Source organism: Schistocerca cancellata, chromosome 2, assembly GCF_023864275.1.
Source record: "Schistocerca cancellata isolate TAMUIC-IGC-003103 chromosome 2, iqSchCanc2.1, whole genome shotgun sequence".
Classification (NCBI taxonomy): Eukaryota; Metazoa; Arthropoda; class Insecta; order Orthoptera; family Acrididae; genus Schistocerca; species Schistocerca cancellata.
Window position 1 is genome coordinate 955,180,106 of NC_064627.1, and position 17,756 is coordinate 955,197,861.

At 43.5% G+C, this 17,756-nt stretch overlaps 47 non-coding genes across 47 annotated transcripts; 24 read left to right on the forward strand and 23 right to left on the reverse strand.

The window, feature by feature from the left end:
- Window positions 1-45: 45 nt before the first annotated feature.
- On the forward strand, window positions 46-134 carry Trnay-gua (transfer RNA tyrosine (anticodon GUA)). Its single transcript is given in 2 exon segments — window positions 46-82; window positions 99-134. It is a non-coding gene; the product is annotated as a tRNA-Tyr (tRNA).
- Window positions 135-492: 358 nt separating this feature from the next.
- Trnaq-cug (transfer RNA glutamine (anticodon CUG)) lies at window positions 493-564 on the reverse strand. The gene has a single exon. It is a non-coding gene; the product is annotated as a tRNA-Gln (tRNA).
- Window positions 565-811: 247 nt separating this feature from the next.
- Trnay-gua (transfer RNA tyrosine (anticodon GUA)) lies at window positions 812-900 on the forward strand. Its single transcript is given in 2 exon segments — window positions 812-848; window positions 865-900. It is a non-coding gene; the product is annotated as a tRNA-Tyr (tRNA).
- Window positions 901-1,258: 358 nt separating this feature from the next.
- On the reverse strand, window positions 1,259-1,330 carry Trnaq-cug (transfer RNA glutamine (anticodon CUG)). The gene has a single exon. It is a non-coding gene; the product is annotated as a tRNA-Gln (tRNA).
- A 247-nt stretch (window positions 1,331-1,577) lies between these two features.
- Window positions 1,578-1,666, forward strand: Trnay-gua (transfer RNA tyrosine (anticodon GUA)). The gene is given in 2 exon segments: window positions 1,578-1,614; window positions 1,631-1,666. It is a non-coding gene; the product is annotated as a tRNA-Tyr (tRNA).
- Window positions 1,667-2,024: 358 nt separating this feature from the next.
- Trnaq-cug (transfer RNA glutamine (anticodon CUG)) lies at window positions 2,025-2,096 on the reverse strand. The gene has a single exon. It is a non-coding gene; the product is annotated as a tRNA-Gln (tRNA).
- A 247-nt stretch (window positions 2,097-2,343) lies between these two features.
- Window positions 2,344-2,432, forward strand: Trnay-gua (transfer RNA tyrosine (anticodon GUA)). Its single transcript is given in 2 exon segments — window positions 2,344-2,380; window positions 2,397-2,432. It is a non-coding gene; the product is annotated as a tRNA-Tyr (tRNA).
- A 358-nt stretch (window positions 2,433-2,790) lies between these two features.
- Window positions 2,791-2,862, reverse strand: Trnaq-cug (transfer RNA glutamine (anticodon CUG)). Its single transcript has one exon. It is a non-coding gene; the product is annotated as a tRNA-Gln (tRNA).
- Window positions 2,863-3,109: 247 nt separating this feature from the next.
- On the forward strand, window positions 3,110-3,198 carry Trnay-gua (transfer RNA tyrosine (anticodon GUA)). The gene is given in 2 exon segments: window positions 3,110-3,146; window positions 3,163-3,198. It is a non-coding gene; the product is annotated as a tRNA-Tyr (tRNA).
- A 358-nt stretch (window positions 3,199-3,556) lies between these two features.
- On the reverse strand, window positions 3,557-3,628 carry Trnaq-cug (transfer RNA glutamine (anticodon CUG)). Its single transcript has one exon. It is a non-coding gene; the product is annotated as a tRNA-Gln (tRNA).
- Window positions 3,629-3,875: 247 nt separating this feature from the next.
- Trnay-gua (transfer RNA tyrosine (anticodon GUA)) lies at window positions 3,876-3,964 on the forward strand. The gene is given in 2 exon segments: window positions 3,876-3,912; window positions 3,929-3,964. It is a non-coding gene; the product is annotated as a tRNA-Tyr (tRNA).
- Window positions 3,965-4,322: 358 nt separating this feature from the next.
- Window positions 4,323-4,394, reverse strand: Trnaq-cug (transfer RNA glutamine (anticodon CUG)). The gene has a single exon. It is a non-coding gene; the product is annotated as a tRNA-Gln (tRNA).
- Window positions 4,395-4,641: 247 nt separating this feature from the next.
- Window positions 4,642-4,730, forward strand: Trnay-gua (transfer RNA tyrosine (anticodon GUA)). Its single transcript is given in 2 exon segments — window positions 4,642-4,678; window positions 4,695-4,730. It is a non-coding gene; the product is annotated as a tRNA-Tyr (tRNA).
- A 358-nt stretch (window positions 4,731-5,088) lies between these two features.
- On the reverse strand, window positions 5,089-5,160 carry Trnaq-cug (transfer RNA glutamine (anticodon CUG)). The gene has a single exon. It is a non-coding gene; the product is annotated as a tRNA-Gln (tRNA).
- Window positions 5,161-5,407: 247 nt separating this feature from the next.
- Window positions 5,408-5,496, forward strand: Trnay-gua (transfer RNA tyrosine (anticodon GUA)). The gene is given in 2 exon segments: window positions 5,408-5,444; window positions 5,461-5,496. It is a non-coding gene; the product is annotated as a tRNA-Tyr (tRNA).
- Window positions 5,497-5,854: 358 nt separating this feature from the next.
- Window positions 5,855-5,926, reverse strand: Trnaq-cug (transfer RNA glutamine (anticodon CUG)). Its single transcript has one exon. It is a non-coding gene; the product is annotated as a tRNA-Gln (tRNA).
- A 247-nt stretch (window positions 5,927-6,173) lies between these two features.
- On the forward strand, window positions 6,174-6,262 carry Trnay-gua (transfer RNA tyrosine (anticodon GUA)). The gene is given in 2 exon segments: window positions 6,174-6,210; window positions 6,227-6,262. It is a non-coding gene; the product is annotated as a tRNA-Tyr (tRNA).
- Window positions 6,263-6,620: 358 nt separating this feature from the next.
- Trnaq-cug (transfer RNA glutamine (anticodon CUG)) lies at window positions 6,621-6,692 on the reverse strand. Its single transcript has one exon. It is a non-coding gene; the product is annotated as a tRNA-Gln (tRNA).
- Window positions 6,693-6,939: 247 nt separating this feature from the next.
- On the forward strand, window positions 6,940-7,028 carry Trnay-gua (transfer RNA tyrosine (anticodon GUA)). The gene is given in 2 exon segments: window positions 6,940-6,976; window positions 6,993-7,028. It is a non-coding gene; the product is annotated as a tRNA-Tyr (tRNA).
- A 358-nt stretch (window positions 7,029-7,386) lies between these two features.
- On the reverse strand, window positions 7,387-7,458 carry Trnaq-cug (transfer RNA glutamine (anticodon CUG)). The gene has a single exon. It is a non-coding gene; the product is annotated as a tRNA-Gln (tRNA).
- A 247-nt stretch (window positions 7,459-7,705) lies between these two features.
- Trnay-gua (transfer RNA tyrosine (anticodon GUA)) lies at window positions 7,706-7,794 on the forward strand. Its single transcript is given in 2 exon segments — window positions 7,706-7,742; window positions 7,759-7,794. It is a non-coding gene; the product is annotated as a tRNA-Tyr (tRNA).
- Window positions 7,795-8,152: 358 nt separating this feature from the next.
- Trnaq-cug (transfer RNA glutamine (anticodon CUG)) lies at window positions 8,153-8,224 on the reverse strand. The gene has a single exon. It is a non-coding gene; the product is annotated as a tRNA-Gln (tRNA).
- A 247-nt stretch (window positions 8,225-8,471) lies between these two features.
- Window positions 8,472-8,560, forward strand: Trnay-gua (transfer RNA tyrosine (anticodon GUA)). The gene is given in 2 exon segments: window positions 8,472-8,508; window positions 8,525-8,560. It is a non-coding gene; the product is annotated as a tRNA-Tyr (tRNA).
- Window positions 8,561-8,918: 358 nt separating this feature from the next.
- Window positions 8,919-8,990, reverse strand: Trnaq-cug (transfer RNA glutamine (anticodon CUG)). The gene has a single exon. It is a non-coding gene; the product is annotated as a tRNA-Gln (tRNA).
- A 247-nt stretch (window positions 8,991-9,237) lies between these two features.
- Trnay-gua (transfer RNA tyrosine (anticodon GUA)) lies at window positions 9,238-9,326 on the forward strand. The gene is given in 2 exon segments: window positions 9,238-9,274; window positions 9,291-9,326. It is a non-coding gene; the product is annotated as a tRNA-Tyr (tRNA).
- A 358-nt stretch (window positions 9,327-9,684) lies between these two features.
- Window positions 9,685-9,756, reverse strand: Trnaq-cug (transfer RNA glutamine (anticodon CUG)). The gene has a single exon. It is a non-coding gene; the product is annotated as a tRNA-Gln (tRNA).
- Window positions 9,757-10,003: 247 nt separating this feature from the next.
- Window positions 10,004-10,092, forward strand: Trnay-gua (transfer RNA tyrosine (anticodon GUA)). Its single transcript is given in 2 exon segments — window positions 10,004-10,040; window positions 10,057-10,092. It is a non-coding gene; the product is annotated as a tRNA-Tyr (tRNA).
- Window positions 10,093-10,450: 358 nt separating this feature from the next.
- Window positions 10,451-10,522, reverse strand: Trnaq-cug (transfer RNA glutamine (anticodon CUG)). Its single transcript has one exon. It is a non-coding gene; the product is annotated as a tRNA-Gln (tRNA).
- Window positions 10,523-10,769: 247 nt separating this feature from the next.
- On the forward strand, window positions 10,770-10,858 carry Trnay-gua (transfer RNA tyrosine (anticodon GUA)). The gene is given in 2 exon segments: window positions 10,770-10,806; window positions 10,823-10,858. It is a non-coding gene; the product is annotated as a tRNA-Tyr (tRNA).
- Window positions 10,859-11,216: 358 nt separating this feature from the next.
- On the reverse strand, window positions 11,217-11,288 carry Trnaq-cug (transfer RNA glutamine (anticodon CUG)). Its single transcript has one exon. It is a non-coding gene; the product is annotated as a tRNA-Gln (tRNA).
- A 247-nt stretch (window positions 11,289-11,535) lies between these two features.
- On the forward strand, window positions 11,536-11,624 carry Trnay-gua (transfer RNA tyrosine (anticodon GUA)). The gene is given in 2 exon segments: window positions 11,536-11,572; window positions 11,589-11,624. It is a non-coding gene; the product is annotated as a tRNA-Tyr (tRNA).
- A 358-nt stretch (window positions 11,625-11,982) lies between these two features.
- On the reverse strand, window positions 11,983-12,054 carry Trnaq-cug (transfer RNA glutamine (anticodon CUG)). Its single transcript has one exon. It is a non-coding gene; the product is annotated as a tRNA-Gln (tRNA).
- A 247-nt stretch (window positions 12,055-12,301) lies between these two features.
- Window positions 12,302-12,390, forward strand: Trnay-gua (transfer RNA tyrosine (anticodon GUA)). Its single transcript is given in 2 exon segments — window positions 12,302-12,338; window positions 12,355-12,390. It is a non-coding gene; the product is annotated as a tRNA-Tyr (tRNA).
- A 358-nt stretch (window positions 12,391-12,748) lies between these two features.
- On the reverse strand, window positions 12,749-12,820 carry Trnaq-cug (transfer RNA glutamine (anticodon CUG)). The gene has a single exon. It is a non-coding gene; the product is annotated as a tRNA-Gln (tRNA).
- Window positions 12,821-13,067: 247 nt separating this feature from the next.
- Window positions 13,068-13,156, forward strand: Trnay-gua (transfer RNA tyrosine (anticodon GUA)). Its single transcript is given in 2 exon segments — window positions 13,068-13,104; window positions 13,121-13,156. It is a non-coding gene; the product is annotated as a tRNA-Tyr (tRNA).
- A 358-nt stretch (window positions 13,157-13,514) lies between these two features.
- Window positions 13,515-13,586, reverse strand: Trnaq-cug (transfer RNA glutamine (anticodon CUG)). Its single transcript has one exon. It is a non-coding gene; the product is annotated as a tRNA-Gln (tRNA).
- A 247-nt stretch (window positions 13,587-13,833) lies between these two features.
- Window positions 13,834-13,922, forward strand: Trnay-gua (transfer RNA tyrosine (anticodon GUA)). The gene is given in 2 exon segments: window positions 13,834-13,870; window positions 13,887-13,922. It is a non-coding gene; the product is annotated as a tRNA-Tyr (tRNA).
- A 358-nt stretch (window positions 13,923-14,280) lies between these two features.
- Trnaq-cug (transfer RNA glutamine (anticodon CUG)) lies at window positions 14,281-14,352 on the reverse strand. The gene has a single exon. It is a non-coding gene; the product is annotated as a tRNA-Gln (tRNA).
- A 247-nt stretch (window positions 14,353-14,599) lies between these two features.
- Window positions 14,600-14,688, forward strand: Trnay-gua (transfer RNA tyrosine (anticodon GUA)). Its single transcript is given in 2 exon segments — window positions 14,600-14,636; window positions 14,653-14,688. It is a non-coding gene; the product is annotated as a tRNA-Tyr (tRNA).
- A 358-nt stretch (window positions 14,689-15,046) lies between these two features.
- Trnaq-cug (transfer RNA glutamine (anticodon CUG)) lies at window positions 15,047-15,118 on the reverse strand. The gene has a single exon. It is a non-coding gene; the product is annotated as a tRNA-Gln (tRNA).
- A 247-nt stretch (window positions 15,119-15,365) lies between these two features.
- Trnay-gua (transfer RNA tyrosine (anticodon GUA)) lies at window positions 15,366-15,454 on the forward strand. The gene is given in 2 exon segments: window positions 15,366-15,402; window positions 15,419-15,454. It is a non-coding gene; the product is annotated as a tRNA-Tyr (tRNA).
- A 358-nt stretch (window positions 15,455-15,812) lies between these two features.
- Trnaq-cug (transfer RNA glutamine (anticodon CUG)) lies at window positions 15,813-15,884 on the reverse strand. Its single transcript has one exon. It is a non-coding gene; the product is annotated as a tRNA-Gln (tRNA).
- Window positions 15,885-16,131: 247 nt separating this feature from the next.
- On the forward strand, window positions 16,132-16,220 carry Trnay-gua (transfer RNA tyrosine (anticodon GUA)). Its single transcript is given in 2 exon segments — window positions 16,132-16,168; window positions 16,185-16,220. It is a non-coding gene; the product is annotated as a tRNA-Tyr (tRNA).
- Window positions 16,221-16,578: 358 nt separating this feature from the next.
- Trnaq-cug (transfer RNA glutamine (anticodon CUG)) lies at window positions 16,579-16,650 on the reverse strand. The gene has a single exon. It is a non-coding gene; the product is annotated as a tRNA-Gln (tRNA).
- Window positions 16,651-16,897: 247 nt separating this feature from the next.
- Trnay-gua (transfer RNA tyrosine (anticodon GUA)) lies at window positions 16,898-16,986 on the forward strand. Its single transcript is given in 2 exon segments — window positions 16,898-16,934; window positions 16,951-16,986. It is a non-coding gene; the product is annotated as a tRNA-Tyr (tRNA).
- A 358-nt stretch (window positions 16,987-17,344) lies between these two features.
- Window positions 17,345-17,416, reverse strand: Trnaq-cug (transfer RNA glutamine (anticodon CUG)). Its single transcript has one exon. It is a non-coding gene; the product is annotated as a tRNA-Gln (tRNA).
- A 247-nt stretch (window positions 17,417-17,663) lies between these two features.
- Trnay-gua (transfer RNA tyrosine (anticodon GUA)) lies at window positions 17,664-17,752 on the forward strand. Its single transcript is given in 2 exon segments — window positions 17,664-17,700; window positions 17,717-17,752. It is a non-coding gene; the product is annotated as a tRNA-Tyr (tRNA).
- The last annotated feature ends 4 nt before the right edge of the window (window positions 17,753-17,756 follow it).

The window sequence follows — 17,756 nt, forward strand, 5'->3', positions numbered from 1 at the left end:
GGGACGGAGCTAAAGCAATCAGTACGAATAACAAAGTAAGCAGAGCCTCTGGTAGCTCAGTTGGTAGAGCGGTGGACTGTAGTGGAGGATTCACAGTTATCCATAGGTCGCTGGTTCAAATCCGGCCCAGAGGACTGTTTTTCTAATCTCACGAGCAAAGAGGCTCCAGAGCATGCCCACTCGGTCAGAACCTCCCTATGTTTTAAACCTATTTTAAAGGAAATTCATTTGCTCAGCTTGTAATAGCTAGTTGATAATCATGGGATTCTTAGCCTCCGTAGGTTAATGATAAATCTTCGAATTATCTTAAAATTGCTTGCTCTTACAGGCATTACTCGTTTAATGTGCTATATAGGTCACATAGTCGCACCAATATTCAGCCGTTTCATAGACGTCTCGTTATTTACACAAACGTAGGAACTAAATCCCTGAGCCTATCACTGCTACTTCCTCGGCGAGAAACGCTTATTACAGAAAATTTAGACTAAACGAAGGTTCCACCGAGATTCGAACTCGGATCGCTGGATTCAGAGTCCAGAGTGCTAACCGTTACACCATGGAACCAGACAGGAGCATGGGACTCGTAAATACACTTAGCAGTACTCTGACATAATTCAGACACTTCCTACTTGCATTTTTTAACCTAATTGATACGATCGAGCATTATAAAACTTAATCTGGGCAATGTTTGCAGTTGCAGCCGATGGCTGCATTTCTGTGCGTCTATATGGCCGCGCTGAGTAGCTGTGTGTGGAAACGAAAGACAGGGACGGAGCTAAAGCAATCAGTACGAATAACAAAGTAAGCAGAGCCTCTGGTAGCTCAGTTGGTAGAGCGGTGGACTGTAGTGGAGGATTCACAGTTATCCATAGGTCGCTGGTTCAAATCCGGCCCAGAGGACTGTTTTTCTAATCTCACGAGCAAAGAGGCTCCAGAGCATGCCCACTCGGTCAGAACCTCCCTATGTTTTAAACCTATTTTAAAGGAAATTCATTTGCTCAGCTTGTAATAGCTAGTTGATAATCATGGGATTCTTAGCCTCCGTAGGTTAATGATAAATCTTCGAATTATCTTAAAATTGCTTGCTCTTACAGGCATTACTCGTTTAATGTGCTATATAGGTCACATAGTCGCACCAATATTCAGCCGTTTCATAGACGTCTCGTTATTTACACAAACGTAGGAACTAAATCCCTGAGCCTATCACTGCTACTTCCTCGGCGAGAAACGCTTATTACAGAAAATTTAGACTAAACGAAGGTTCCACCGAGATTCGAACTCGGATCGCTGGATTCAGAGTCCAGAGTGCTAACCGTTACACCATGGAACCAGACAGGAGCATGGGACTCGTAAATACACTTAGCAGTACTCTGACATAATTCAGACACTTCCTACTTGCATTTTTTAACCTAATTGATACGATCGAGCATTATAAAACTTAATCTGGGCAATGTTTGCAGTTGCAGCCGATGGCTGCATTTCTGTGCGTCTATATGGCCGCGCTGAGTAGCTGTGTGTGGAAACGAAAGACAGGGACGGAGCTAAAGCAATCAGTACGAATAACAAAGTAAGCAGAGCCTCTGGTAGCTCAGTTGGTAGAGCGGTGGACTGTAGTGGAGGATTCACAGTTATCCATAGGTCGCTGGTTCAAATCCGGCCCAGAGGACTGTTTTTCTAATCTCACGAGCAAAGAGGCTCCAGAGCATGCCCACTCGGTCAGAACCTCCCTATGTTTTAAACCTATTTTAAAGGAAATTCATTTGCTCAGCTTGTAATAGCTAGTTGATAATCATGGGATTCTTAGCCTCCGTAGGTTAATGATAAATCTTCGAATTATCTTAAAATTGCTTGCTCTTACAGGCATTACTCGTTTAATGTGCTATATAGGTCACATAGTCGCACCAATATTCAGCCGTTTCATAGACGTCTCGTTATTTACACAAACGTAGGAACTAAATCCCTGAGCCTATCACTGCTACTTCCTCGGCGAGAAACGCTTATTACAGAAAATTTAGACTAAACGAAGGTTCCACCGAGATTCGAACTCGGATCGCTGGATTCAGAGTCCAGAGTGCTAACCGTTACACCATGGAACCAGACAGGAGCATGGGACTCGTAAATACACTTAGCAGTACTCTGACATAATTCAGACACTTCCTACTTGCATTTTTTAACCTAATTGATACGATCGAGCATTATAAAACTTAATCTGGGCAATGTTTGCAGTTGCAGCCGATGGCTGCATTTCTGTGCGTCTATATGGCCGCGCTGAGTAGCTGTGTGTGGAAACGAAAGACAGGGACGGAGCTAAAGCAATCAGTACGAATAACAAAGTAAGCAGAGCCTCTGGTAGCTCAGTTGGTAGAGCGGTGGACTGTAGTGGAGGATTCACAGTTATCCATAGGTCGCTGGTTCAAATCCGGCCCAGAGGACTGTTTTTCTAATCTCACGAGCAAAGAGGCTCCAGAGCATGCCCACTCGGTCAGAACCTCCCTATGTTTTAAACCTATTTTAAAGGAAATTCATTTGCTCAGCTTGTAATAGCTAGTTGATAATCATGGGATTCTTAGCCTCCGTAGGTTAATGATAAATCTTCGAATTATCTTAAAATTGCTTGCTCTTACAGGCATTACTCGTTTAATGTGCTATATAGGTCACATAGTCGCACCAATATTCAGCCGTTTCATAGACGTCTCGTTATTTACACAAACGTAGGAACTAAATCCCTGAGCCTATCACTGCTACTTCCTCGGCGAGAAACGCTTATTACAGAAAATTTAGACTAAACGAAGGTTCCACCGAAATTCGAACTCGGATCGCTGGATTCAGAGTCCAGAGTGCTAACCGTTACACCATGGAACCAGACAGGAGCATGGGACTCGTAAATACACTTAGCAGTACTCTGACATAATTCAGACACTTCCTACTTGCATTTTTTAACCTAATTGATACGATCGAGCATTATAAAACTTAATCTGGGCAATGTTTGCAGTTGCAGCCGATGGCTGCATTTCTGTGCGTCTATATGGCCGCGCTGAGTAGCTGTGTGTGGAAACGAAAGACAGGGACGGAGCTAAAGCAATCAGTACGAATAACAAAGTAAGCAGAGCCTCTGGTAGCTCAGTTGGTAGAGCGGTGGACTGTAGTGGAGGATTCACAGTTATCCATAGGTCGCTGGTTCAAATCCGGCCCAGAGGACTGTTTTTCTAATCTCACGAGCAAAGAGGCTCCAGAGCATGCCCACTCGGTCAGAACCTCCCTATGTTTTAAACCTATTTTAAAGGAAATTCATTTGCTCAGCTTGTAATAGCTAGTTGATAATCATGGGATTCTTAGCCTCCGTAGGTTAATGATAAATCTTCGAATTATCTTAAAATTGCTTGCTCTTACAGGCATTACTCGTTTAATGTGCTATATAGGTCACATAGTCGCACCAATATTCAGCCGTTTCATAGACGTCTCGTTATTTACACAAACGTAGGAACTAAATCCCTGAGCCTATCACTGCTACTTCCTCGGCGAGAAACGCTTATTACAGAAAATTTAGACTAAACGAAGGTTCCACCGAGATTCGAACTCGGATCGCTGGATTCAGAGTCCAGAGTGCTAACCGTTACACCATGAAACCAGACAGGAGTATGGGACTCGTAAATACACTTAGCAGTACTCTGACATAATTCAGACACTTCCTACTTGCATTTTTTAACCTAATTGATACGATCGAGCATTATAAAACTTAATCTGGGCAATGTTTGCAGTTGCAGCCGATGGCTGCATTTCTGTGCGTCTATATGGCCGCGCTGAGTAGCTGTGTGTGGAAACGAAAGACAGGGACGGAGCTAAAGCAATCAGTACGAATAACAAAGTAAGCAGAGCCTCTGGTAGCTCAGTTGGTAGAGCGGTGGACTGTAGTGGAGGATTCACAGTTATCCATAGGTCGCTGGTTCAAATCCGGCCCAGAGGACTGTTTTTCTAATCTCACGAGCAAAGAGGCTCCAGAGCATGCCCACTCGGTCAGAACCTCCCTATGTTTTAAACCTATTTTAAAGGAAATTCATTTGCTCAGCTTGTAATAGCTAGTTGATAATCATGGGATTCTTAGCCTCCGTAGGTTAATGATAAATCTTCGAATTATCTTAAAATTGCTTGCTCTTACAGGCATTACTCGTTTAATGTGCTATATAGGTCACATAGTCGCACCAATATTCAGCCGTTTCATAGACGTCTCGTTATTTACACAAACGTAGGAACTAAATCCCTGAGCCTATCACTGCTACTTCCTCGGCGAGAAACGCTTATTACAGAAAATTTAGACTAAACGAAGGTTCCACCGAGATTCGAACTCGGATCGCTGGATTCAGAGTCCAGAGTGCTAACCGTTACACCATGGAACCAGACAGGAGTATGGGACTCGTAAATACACTTAGCAGTACTCTGACATAATTCAGACACTTCCTACTTGCATTTTTTAACCTAATTGATACGATCGAGCATTATAAAACTTAATCTGGGCAATGTTTGCAGTTGCAGCCGATGGCTGCATTTCTGTGCGTCTATATGGCCGCGCTGAGTAGCTGTGTGTGGAAACGAAAGACAGGGACGGAGCTAAAGCAATCAGTACGAATAACAAAGTAAGCAGAGCCTCTGGTAGCTCAGTTGGTAGAGCGGTGGACTGTAGTGGAGGATTCACAGTTATCCATAGGTCGCTGGTTCAAATCCGGCCCAGAGGACTGTTTTTCTAATCTCACGAGCAAAGAGGCTCCAGAGCATGCCCACTCGGTCAGAACCTCCCTATGTTTTAAACCTATTTTAAAGGAAATTCATTTGCTCAGCTTGTAATAGCTAGTTGATAATCATGGGATTCTTAGCCTCCGTAGGTTAATGATAAATCTTCGAATTATCTTAAAATTGCTTGCTCTTACAGGCATTACTCGTTTAATGTGCTATATAGGTCACATAGTCGCACCAATATTCAGCCGTTTCATAGACGTCTCGTTATTTACACAAACGTAGGAACTAAATCCCTGAGCCTATCACTGCTACTTCCTCGGCGAGAAACGCTTATTACAGAAAATTTAGACTAAACGAAGGTTCCACCGAGATTCGAACTCGGATCGCTGGATTCAGAGTCCAGAGTGCTAACCGTTACACCATGGAACCAGACAGGAGCATGGGACTCGTAAATACACTTAGCAGTACTCTGGCATAATTCAGACACTTCCTACTTGCATTTTTTAACCTAATTGATACGATCGAGCATTATAAAACTTAATCTGGGCAATGTTTGCAGTTGCAGCCGATGGCTGCATTTCTGTGCGTCTATATGGCCGCGCTGAGTAGCTGTGTGTGGAAACGAAAGACAGGGACGGAGCTAAAGCAATCAGTACGAATAACAAAGTAAGCAGAGCCTCTGGTAGCTCAGTTGGTAGAGCGGTGGACTGTAGTGGAGGATTCACAGTTATCCATAGGTCGCTGGTTCAAATCCGGCCCAGAGGACTGTTTTTCTAATCTCACGAGCAAAGAGGCTCCAGAGCATGCCCACTCGGTCAGAACCTCCCTATGTTTTAAACCTATTTTAAAGGAAATTCATTTGCTCAGCTTGTAATAGCTAGTTGATAATCATGGGATTCTTAGCCTCCGTAGGTTAATGATAATTCTTCGAATTATCTTAAAATTGCTTGCTCTTACAGGCATTACTCGTTTAATGTGCTATATAGGTCACATAGTCGCACCAATATTCAGCCGTTTCATAGACGTCTCGTTATTTACACAAACGTAGGAACTAAATCCCTGAGCCTATCACTGCTACTTCCTCGGCGAGAAACGCTTATTACAGAAAATTTAGACTAAACGAAGGTTCCACCGAGATTCGAACTCGGATCGCTGGATTCAGAGTCCAGAGTGCTAACCGTTACACCATGGAACCAGACAGGAGCATGGGACTCGTAAATACACTTAGCAGTACTCTGACATAATTCAGACACTTCCTACTTGCATTTTTTAACCTAATTGATACGATCGAGCATTATAAAACTTAATCTGGGCAATGTTTGCAGTTGCAGCCGATGGCTGCATTTCTGTGCGTCTATATGGCCGCGCTGAGTAGCTGTGTGTGGAAACGAAAGACAGGGACGGAGCTAAAGCAATCAGTACGAATAACAAAGTAAGCAGAGCCTCTGGTAGCTCAGTTGGTAGAGCGGTGGACTGTAGTGGAGGATTCACAGTTATCCATAGGTCGCTGGTTCAAATCCGGCCCAGAGGACTGTTTTTCTAATCTCACGAGCAAAGAGGCTCCAGAGCATGCCCACTCGGTCAGAACCTCCCTATGTTTTAAACCTATTTTAAAGGAAATTCATTTGCTCAGCTTGTAATAGCTAGTTGATAATCATGGGATTCTTAGCCTCCGTAGGTTAATGATAAATCTTCGAATTATCTTAAAATTGCTTGCTCTTACAGGCATTACTCGTTTAATGTGCTATATAGGTCACATAGTCGCACCAATATTCAGCCGTTTCATAGACGTCTCGTTATTTACACAAACGTAGGAACTAAATCCCTGAGCCTATCACTGCTACTTCCTCGGCGAGAAACGCTTATTACAGAAAATTTAGACTAAACGAAGGTTCCACCGAGATTCGAACTCGGATCGCTGGATTCAGAGTCCAGAGTGCTAACCGTTACACCATGGAACCAGACAGGAGCATGGGACTCGTAAATACACTTAGCAGTACTCTGACATAATTCAGACACTTCCTACTTGCATTTTTTAACCTAATTGATACGATCGAGCATTATAAAACTTAATCTGGGCAATGTTTGCAGTTGCAGCCGATGGCTGCATTTCTGTGCGTCTATATGGCCGCGCTGAGTAGCTGTGTGTGGAAACGAAAGACAGGGACGGAGCTAAAGCAATCAGTACGAATAACAAAGTAAGCAGAGCCTCTGGTAGCTCAGTTGGTAGAGCGGTGGACTGTAGTGGAGGATTCACAGTTATCCATAGGTCGCTGGTTGAAATCCGGCCCAGAGGACTGTTTTTCTAATCTCACGAGCAAAGAGGCTCCAGAGCATGCCCACTCGGTCAGAACCTCCCTATGTTTTAAACCTATTTTAAAGGAAATTCATTTGCTCAGCTTGTAATAGCTAGTTGATAATCATGGGATTCTTAGCCTCCGTAGGTTAATGATAAATCTTCGAATTATCTTAAAATTGCTTGCTCTTACAGGCATTACTCGTTTAATGTGCTATATAGGTCACATAGTCGCACCAATATTCAGCCGTTTCATAGACGTCTCGTTATTTACACAAACGTAGGAACTAAATCCCTGAGCCTATCACTGCTACTTCCTCGGCGAGAAACGCTTATTACAGAAAATTTAGACTAAACGAAGGTTCCACCGAGATTCGAACTCGGATCGCTGGATTCAGAGTCCAGAGTGCTAACCGTTACACCATGGAACCAGACAGGAGTATGGGACTCGTAAATACACTTAGCAGTACTCTGACATAATTCAGACACTTCCTACTTGCATTTTTTAACCTAATTGATACGATCGAGCATTATAAAACTTAATCTGGGCAATGTTTGCAGTTGCAGCCGATGGCTGCATTTCTGTGCGTCTATATGGCCGCGCTGAGTAGCTGTGTGTGGAAACGAAAGACAGGGACGGAGCTAAAGCAATCAGTACGAATAACAAAGTAAGCAGAGCCTCTGGTAGCTCAGTTGGTAGAGCGGTGGACTGTAGTGGAGGATTCACAGTTATCCATAGGTCGCTGGTTCAAATCCGGCCCAGAGGACTGTTTTTCTAATCTCACGAGCAAAGAGGCTCCAGAGCATGCCCACTCGGTCAGAACCTCCCTATGTTTTAAACCTATTTTAAAGGAAATTCATTTGCTCAGCTTGTAATAGCTAGTTGATAATCATGGGATTCTTAGCCTCCGTAGGTTAATGATAAATCTTCGAATTATCTTAAAATTGCTTGCTCTTACAGGCATTACTCGTTTAATGTGCTATATAGGTCACATAGTCGCACCAATATTCAGCCGTTTCATAGACGTCTCGTTATTTACACAAACGTAGGAACTAAATCCCTGAGCCTATCACTGCTACTTCCTCGGCGAGAAACGCTTATTACAGAAAATTTAGACTAAACGAAGGTTCCACCGAGATTCGAACTCGGATCGCTGGATTCAGAGTCCAGAGTGCTAACCGTTACACCATGGAACCAGACAGGAGCATGGGACTCGTAAATACACTTAGCAGTACTCTGACATAATTCAGACACTTCCTACTTGCATTTTTTAACCTAATTGATACGATCGAGCATTATAAAACTTAATCTGGGCAATGTTTGCAGTTGCAGCCGATGGCTGCATTTCTGTGCGTCTATATGGCCGCGCTGAGTAGCTGTGTGTGGAAACGAAAGACAGGGACGGAGCTAAAGCAATCAGTACGAATAACAAAGTAAGCAGAGCCTCTGGTAGCTCAGTTGGTAGAGCGGTGGACTGTAGTGGAGGATTCACAGTTATCCATAGGTCGCTGGTTCAAATCCGGCCCAGAGGACTGTTTTTCTAATCTCACGAGCAAAGAGGCTCCAGAGCATGCCCACTCGGTCAGAACCTCCCTATGTTTTAAACCTATTTTAAAGGAAATTCATTTGCTCAGCTTGTAATAGCTAGTTGATAATCATGGGATTCTTAGCCTCCGTAGGTTAATGATAAATCTTCGAATTATCTTAAAATTGCTTGCTCTTACAGGCATTACTCGTTTAATGTGCTATATAGGTCACATAGTCGCACCAATATTCAGCCGTTTCATAGACGTCTCGTTATTTACACAAACGTAGGAACTAAATCCCTGAGCCTATCACTGCTACTTCCTCGGCGAGAAACGCTTATTACAGAAAATTTAGACTAAACGAAGGTTCCACCGAGATTCGAACTCGGATCGCTGGATTCAGAGTCCAGAGTGCTAACCGTTACACCATGGAACTAGACAGGAGCATGGGACTCGTAAATACACTTAGCAGTACTCTGACATAATTCAGACACTTCCTACTTGCATTTTTTAACCTAATTGATACGATCGAGCATTATAAAACTTAATCTGGGCAATGTTTGCAGTTGCAGCCGATGGCTGCATTTCTGTGCGTCTATATGGCCGCGCTGAGTAGCTGTGTGTGGAAACGAAAGACAGGGACGGAGCTAAAGCAATCAGTACGAATAACAAAGTAAGCAGAGCCTCTGGTAGCTCAGTTGGTAGAGCGGTGGACTGTAGTGGAGGATTCACAGTTATCCATAGGTCGCTGGTTCAAATCCGGCCCAGAGGACTGTTTTTCTAATCTCACGAGCAAAGAGGCTCCAGAGCATGCCCACTCGGTCAGAACCTCCCTATGTTTTAAACCTATTTTAAAGGAAATTCATTTGCTCAGCTTGTAATAGCTAGTTGATAATCATGGGATTCTTAGCCTCCGTAGGTTAATGATAAATCTTCGAATTATCTTAAAATTGCTTGCTCTTACAGGCATTACTCGTTTAATGTGCTATATAGGTCACATAGTCGCACCAATATTCAGCCGTTTCATAGACGTCTCGTTATTTACACAAACGTAGGAACTAAATCCCTGAGCCTATCACTGCTACTTCCTCGGCGAGAAACGCTTATTACAGAAAATTTAGACTAAACGAAGGTTCCACCGAGATTCGAACTCGGATCGCTGGATTCAGAGTCCAGAGTGCTAACCGTTACACCATGGAACCAGACAGGAGCATGGGACTCGTAAATACACTTAGCAGTACTCTGACATAATTCAGACACTTCCTACTTGCATTTTTTAACCTAATTGATACGATCGAGCATTATAAAACTTAATCTGGGCAATGTTTGCAGTTGCAGCCGATGGCTGCATTTCTGTGCGTCTATATGGCCGCGCTGAGTAGCTGTGTGTGGAAACGAATGACAGGGACGGAGCTAAAGCAATCAGTACGAATAACAAAGTAAGCAGAGCCTCTGGTAGCTCAGTTGGTAGAGCGGTGGACTGTAGTGGAGGATTCACAGTTATCCATAGGTCGCTGGTTCAAATCCGGCCCAGAGGACTGTTTTTCTAATCTCACGAGCAAAGAGGCTCCAGAGCATGCCCACTCGGTCAGAACCTCCGTATGTTTTAAACCTATTTTAAAGGAAATTCATTTGCTCAGCTTGTAATAGCTAGTTGATAATCATGGGATTCTTAGCCTCCGTAGGTTAATGATAAATCTTCGAATTATCTTAAAATTGCTTGCTCTTACAGGCATTACTCGTTTAATGTGCTATATAGGTCACATAGTCGCACCAATATTCAGCCGTTTCATAGACGTCTCGTTATTTACACAAACGTAGGAACTAAATCCCTGAGCCTATCACTGCTACTTCCTCGGCGAGAAACGCTTATTACAGAAAATTTAGACTAAACGAAGGTTCCACCGAGATTCGAACTCGGATCGCTGGATTCAGAGTCCAGAGTGCTAACCGTTACACCATGGAACCAGACAGGAGCATGGGACTCGTAAATACACTTAGCAGTACTCTGACATAATTCAGACACTTCCTACTTGCATTTTTTAACCTAATTGATACGATCGAGCATTATAAAACTTAATCTGGGCAATGTTTGCAGTTGCAGCCGATGGCTGCATTTCTGTGCGTCTATATGGCCGCGCTGAGTAGCTGTGTGTGGAAACGAAAGACAGGGACGGAGCTAAAGCAATCAGTACGAATAACAAAGTAAGCAGAGCCTCTGGTAGCTCAGTTGGTAGAGCGGTGGACTGTAGTGGAGGATTCACAGTTATCCATAGGTCGCTGGTTCAAATCCGGCCCAGAGGACTGTTTTTCTAATCTCACGAGCAAAGAGGCTCCAGAGCATGCCCACTCGGTCAGAACCTCCCTATGTTTTAAACCTATTTTAAAGGAAATTCATTTGCTCAGCTTGTAATAGCTAGTTGATAATCATGGGATTCTTAGCCTCCGTAGGTTAATGATAAATCTTCGAATTATCTTAAAATTGCTTGCTCTTACAGGCATTACTCGTTTAATGTGCTATATAGGTCACATAGTCGCACCAATATTCAGCCGTTTCATAGACGTCTCGTTATTTACACAAACGTAGGAACTAAATCCCTGAGCCTATCACTGCTACTTCCTCGGCGAGAAACGCTTATTACAGAAAATTTAGACTAAACGAAGGTTCCACCGAAATTCGAACTCGGATCGCTGGATTCAGAGTCCAGAGTGCTAACCGTTACACCATGGAACCAGACAGGAGCATGGGACTCGTAAATACACTTAGCAGTACTCTGACATAATTCAGACACTTCCTACTTGCATTTTTTAACCTAATTGATACGATCGAGCATTATAAAACTTAATCTGGGCAATGTTTGCAGTTGCAGCCGATGGCTGCATTTCTGTGCGTCTATATGGCCGCGCTGAGTAGCTGTGTGTGGAAACGAAAGACAGGGACGGAGCTAAAGCAATCAGTACGAATAACAAAGTAAGCAGAGCCTCTGGTAGCTCAGTTGGTAGAGCGGTGGACTGTAGTGGAGGATTCACAGTTATCCATAGGTCGCTGGTTCAAATCCGGCCCAGAGGACTGTTTTTCTAATCTCACGAGCAAAGAGGCTCCAGAGCATGCCCACTCGGTCAGAACCTCCCTATGTTTTAAACCTATTTTAAAGGAAATTCATTTGCTCAGCTTGTAATAGCTAGTTGATAATCATGGGATTCTTAGCCTCCGTAGGTTAATGATAAATCTTCGAATTATCTTAAAATTGCTTGCTCTTACAGGCATTACTCGTTTAATGTGCTATATAGGTCACATAGTCGCACCAATATTCAGCCGTTTCATAGACGTCTCGTTATTTACACAAACGTAGGAACTAAATCCCTGAGCCTATCACTGCTACTTCCTCGGCGAGAAACGCTTATTACAGAAAATTTAGACTAAACGAAGGTTCCACCGAGATTCGAACTCGGATCGCTGGATTCAGAGTCCAGAGTGCTAACCGTTACACCATGGAACCAGACAGGAGTATGGGACTCGTAAATACACTTAGCAGTACTCTGACATAATTCAGACACTTCCTACTTGCATTTTTTAACCTAATTGATACGATCGAGCATTATAAAACTTAATCTGGGCAATGTTTGCAGTTGCAGCCGATGGCTGCATTTCTGTGCGTCTATATGGCCGCGCTGAGTAGCTGTGTGTGGAAACGAAAGACAGGGACGGAGCTAAAGCAATCAGTACGAATAACAAAGTAAGCAGAGCCTCTGGTAGCTCAGTTGGTAGAGCGGTGGACTGTAGTGGAGGATTCACAGTTATCCATAGGTCGCTGGTTCAAATCCGGCCCAGAGGACTGTTTTTCTAATCTCACGAGCAAAGAGGCTCCAGAGCATGCCCACTCGGTCAGAACCTCCCTATGTTTTAAACCTATTTTAAAGGAAATTCATTTGCTCAGCTTGTAATAGCTAGTTGATAATCATGGGATTCTTAGCCTCCGTAGGTTAATGATAAATCTTCGAATTATCTTAAAATTGCTTGCTCTTACAGGCATTACTCGTTTAATGTGCTATATAGGTCACATAGTCGCACCAATATTCAGCCGTTTCATAGACGTCTCGTTATTTACACAAACGTAGGAACTAAATCCCTGAGCCTATCACTGCTACTTCCTCGGCGAGAAACGCTTATTACAGAAAATTTAGACTAAACGAAGGTTCCACCGAGATTCGAACTCGGATCGCTGGATTCAGAGTCCAGAGTGCTAACCGTTACACCATGGAACCAGACAGGAGCATGGGACTCGTAAATACACTTAGCAGTACTCTGACATAATTCAGACACTTCCTACTTGCATTTTTTAACCTAATTGATACGATCGAGCATTATAAAACTTAATCTGGGCAATGTTTGCAGTTGCAGCCGATGGCTGCATTTCTGTGCGTCTATATGGCCGCGCTGAGTAGCTGTGTGTGGAAACGAAAGACAGGGACGGAGCGAAAGCAATCAGTACGAATAACAAAGTAAGCAGAGCCTCTGGTAGCTCAGTTGGTAGAGCGGTGGACTGTAGTGGAGGATTCACAGTTATCCATAGGTCGCTGGTTCAAATCCGGCCCAGAGGACTGTTTTTCTAATCTCACGAGCAAAGAGGCTCCAGAGCATGCCCACTCGGTCAGAACCTCCCTATGTTTTAAACCTATTTTAAAGGAAATTCATTTGCTCAGCTTGTAATAGCTAGTTGATAATCATGGGATTCTTAGCCTCCGTAGGTTAATGATAATTCTTCGAATTATCTTAAAATTGCTTGCTCTTACAGGCATTACTCGTTTAATGTGCTATATAGGTCACATAGTCGCACCAATATTCAGCCGTTTCATAGACGTCTCGTTATTTACACAAACGTAGGAACTAAATCCCTGAGCCTATCACTGCTACTTCCTCGGCGAGAAACGCTTATTACAGAAAATTTAGACTAAACGAAGGTTCCACCGAGATTCGAACTCGGATCGCTGGATTCAGAGTCCAGAGTGCTAACCGTTACACCATGGAACCAGACAGGAGCATGGGACTCGTAAATACACTTAGCAGTACTCTGACATAATTCAGACACTTCCTACTTGCATTTTTTAACCTAATTGATACGATCGAGCATTATAAAACTTAATCTGGGCAATGTTTGCAGTTGCAGCCGATGGCTGCATTTCTGTGCGTCTATATGGCCGCGCTGAGTAGCTGTGTGTGGAAACGAAAGACAGGGACGGAGCTAAAGCAATCAGTACGAATAACAAAGTAAGCAGAGCCTCTGGTAGCTCAGTTGGTAGAGCGGTGGACTGTAGTGGAGGATTCACAGTTATCCATAGGTCGCTGGTTCAAATCCGGCCCAGAGGACTGTTTTTCTAATCTCACGAGCAAAGAGGCTCCAGAGCATGCCCACTCGGTCAGAACCTCCCTATGTTTTAAACCTATTTTAAAGGAAATTCATTTGCTCAGCTTGTAATAGCTAGTTGATAATCATGGGATTCTTAGCCTCCGTAGGTTAATGATAAATCTTCGAATTATCTTAAAATTGCTTGCTCTTACAGGCATTACTCGTTTAATGTGCTATATAGGTCACATAGTCGCACCAATATTCAGCCGTTTCATAGACGTCTCGTTATTTACACAAACGTAGGAACTAAATCCCTGAGCCTATCACTGCTACTTCCTCGGCGAGAAACGCTTATTACAGAAAATTTAGACTAAACGAAGGTTCCACCGAGATTCGAACTCGGATCGCTGGATTCAGAGTCCAGAGTGCTAACCGTTACACCATGGAACCAGACAGGAGCATGGGACTCGTAAATACACTTAGCAGTACTCTGACATAATTCAGACACTTCCTACTTGCATTTTTTAACCTAATTGATACGATCGAGCATTATAAAACTTAATCTGGGCAATGTTTGCAGTTGCAGCCGATGGCTGCATTTCTGTGCGTCTATATGGCCGCGCTGAGTAGCTGTGTGTGGAAACGAAAGACAGGGACGGAGCTAAAGCAATCAGTACGAATAACAAAGTAAGCAGAGCCTCTGGTAGCTCAGTTGGTAGAGCGGTGGACTGTAGTGGAGGATTCACAGTTATCCATAGGTCGCTGGTTCAAATCCGGCCCAGAGGACTGTTTTTCTAATCTCACGAGCAAAGAGGCTCCAGAGCATGCCCACTCGGTCAGAACCTCCCTATGTTTTAAACCTATTTTAAAGGAAATTCATTTGCTCAGCTTGTAATAGCTAGTTGATAATCATGGGATTCTTAGCCTCCGTAGGTTAATGATAATTCTTCGAATTATCTTAAAATTGCTTGCTCTTACAGGCATTACTCGTTTAATGTGCTATATAGGTCACATAGTCGCACCAATATTCAGCCGTTTCATAGACGTCTCGTTATTTACACAAACGTAGGAACTAAATCCCTGAGCCTATCACTGCTACTTCCTCGGCGAGAAACGCTTATTACAGAAAATTTAGACTAAACGAAGGTTCCACCGAGATTCGAACTCGGATCGCTGGATTCAGAGTCCAGAGTGCTAACCGTTACACCATGGAACCAGACAGGAGCATGGGACTCGTAAATACACTTAGCAGTACTCTGACATAATTCAGACACTTCCTACTTGCATTTTTTAACCTAATTGATACGATCGAGCATTATAAAACTTAATCTGGGCAATGTTTGCAGTTGCAGCCGATGGCTGCATTTCTGTGCGTCTATATGGCCGCGCTGAGTAGCTGTGTGTGGAAACGAAAGACAGGGACGGAGCTAAAGCAATCAGTACGAATAACAAAGTAAGCAGAGCCTCTGGTAGCTCAGTTGGTAGAGCGGTGGACTGTAGTGGAGGATTCACAGTTATCCATAGGTCGCTGGTTCAAATCCGGCCCAGAGGACTGTTTTTCTAATCTCACGAGCAAAGAGGCTCCAGAGCATGCCCACTCGGTCAGAACCTCCCTATGTTTTAAACCTATTTTAAAGGAAATTCATTTGCTCAGCTTGTAATAGCTAGTTGATAATCATGGGATTCTTAGCCTCCGTAGGTTAATGATAAATCTTCGAATTATCTTAAAATTGCTTGCTCTTACAGGCATTACTCGTTTAATGTGCTATATAGGTCACATAGTCGCACCAATATTCAGCCGTTTCATAGACGTCTCGTTATTTACACAAACGTAGGAACTAAATCCCTGAGCCTATCACTGCTACTTCCTCGGCGAGAAACGCTTATTACAGAAAATTTAGACTAAACGAAGGTTCCACCGAGATTCGAACTCGGATCGCTGGATTCAGAGTCCAGAGTGCTAACCGTTACACCATGGAACCAGACAGGAGCATGGGACTCGTAAATACACTTAGCAGTACTCTGACATAATTCAGACACTTCCTACTTGCATTTTTTAACCTAATTGATACGATCGAGCATTATAAAACTTAATCTGGGCAATGTTTGCAGTTGCAGCCGATGGCTGCATTTCTGTGCGTCTATATGGCCGCGCTGAGTAGCTGTGTGTGGAAACGAATGACAGGGACGGAGCTAAAGCAATCAGTACGAATAACAAAGTAAGCAGAGCCTCTGGTAGCTCAGTTGGTAGAGCGGTGGACTGTAGTGGAGGATTCACAGTTATCCATAGGTCGCTGGTTCAAATCCGGCCCAGAGGACTGTTTTTCTAATCTCACGAGCAAAGAGGCTCCAGAGCATGCCCACTCGGTCAGAACCTCCGTATGTTTTAAACCTATTTTAAAGGAAATTCATTTGCTCAGCTTGTAATAGCTAGTTGATAATCATGGGATTCTTAGCCTCCGTAGGTTAATGATAAATCTTCGAATTATCTTAAAATTGCTTGCTCTTACAGGCATTACTCGTTTAATGTGCTATATAGGTCACATAGTCGCACCAATATTCAGCCGTTTCATAGACGTCTCGTTATTTACACAAACGTAGGAACTAAATCCCTGAGCCTATCACTGCTACTTCCTCGGCGAGAAACGCTTATTACAGAAAATTTAGACTAAACGAAGGTTCCACCGAGATTCGAACTCGGATCGCTGGATTCAGAGTCCAGAGTGCTAACCGTTACACCATGGAACCAGACAGGAGCATGGGACTCGTAAATACACTTAGCAGTACTCTGACATAATTCAGACACTTCCTACTTGCATTTTTTAACCTAATTGATACGATCGAGCATTATAAAACTTAATCTGGGCAATGTTTGCAGTTGCAGCCGATGGCTGCATTTCTGTGCGTCTATATGGCCGCGCTGAGTAGCTGTGTGTGGAAACGAAAGACAGGGACGGAGCTAAAGCAATCAGTACGAATAACAAAGTAAGCAGAGCCTCTGGTAGCTCAGTTGGTAGAGCGGTGGACTGTAGTGGAGGATTCACAGTTATCCATAGGTCGCTGGTTCAAATCCGGCCCAGAGGACTGTTTTTCTAATCTCACGAGCAAAGAGGCTCCAGAGCATGCCCACTCGGTCAGAACCTCCCTATGTTTTAAACCTATTTTAAAGGAAATTCATTTGCTCAGCTTGTAATAGCTAGTTGATAATCATGGGATTCTTAGCCTCCGTAGGTTAATGATAAATCTTCGAATTATCTTAAAATTGCTTGCTCTTACAGGCATTACTCGTTTAATGTGCTATATAGGTCACATAGTCGCACCAATATTCAGCCGTTTCATAGACGTCTCGTTATTTACACAAACGTAGGAACTAAATCCCTGAGCCTATCACTGCTACTTCCTCGGCGAGAAACGCTTATTACAGAAAATTTAGACTAAACGAAGGTTCCACCGAGATTCGAACTCGGATCGCTGGATTCAGAGTCCAGAGTGCTAACCGTTACACCATGGAACCAGACAGGAGCATGGGACTCGTAAATACACTTAGCAGTACTCTGACATAATTCAGACACTTCCTACTTGCATTTTTTAACCTAATTGATACGATCGAGCATTATAAAACTTAATCTGGGCAATGTTTGCAGTTGCAGCCGATGGCTGCATTTCTGTGCGTCTATATGGCCGCGCTGAGTAGCTGTGTGTGGAAACGAAAGACAGGGACGGAGCTAAAGCAATCAGTACGAATAACAAAGTAAGCAGAGCCTCTGGTAGCTCAGTTGGTAGAGCGGTGGACTGTAGTGGAGGATTCACAGTTATCCATAGGTCGCTGGTTCAAATCCGGCCCAGAGGACTGT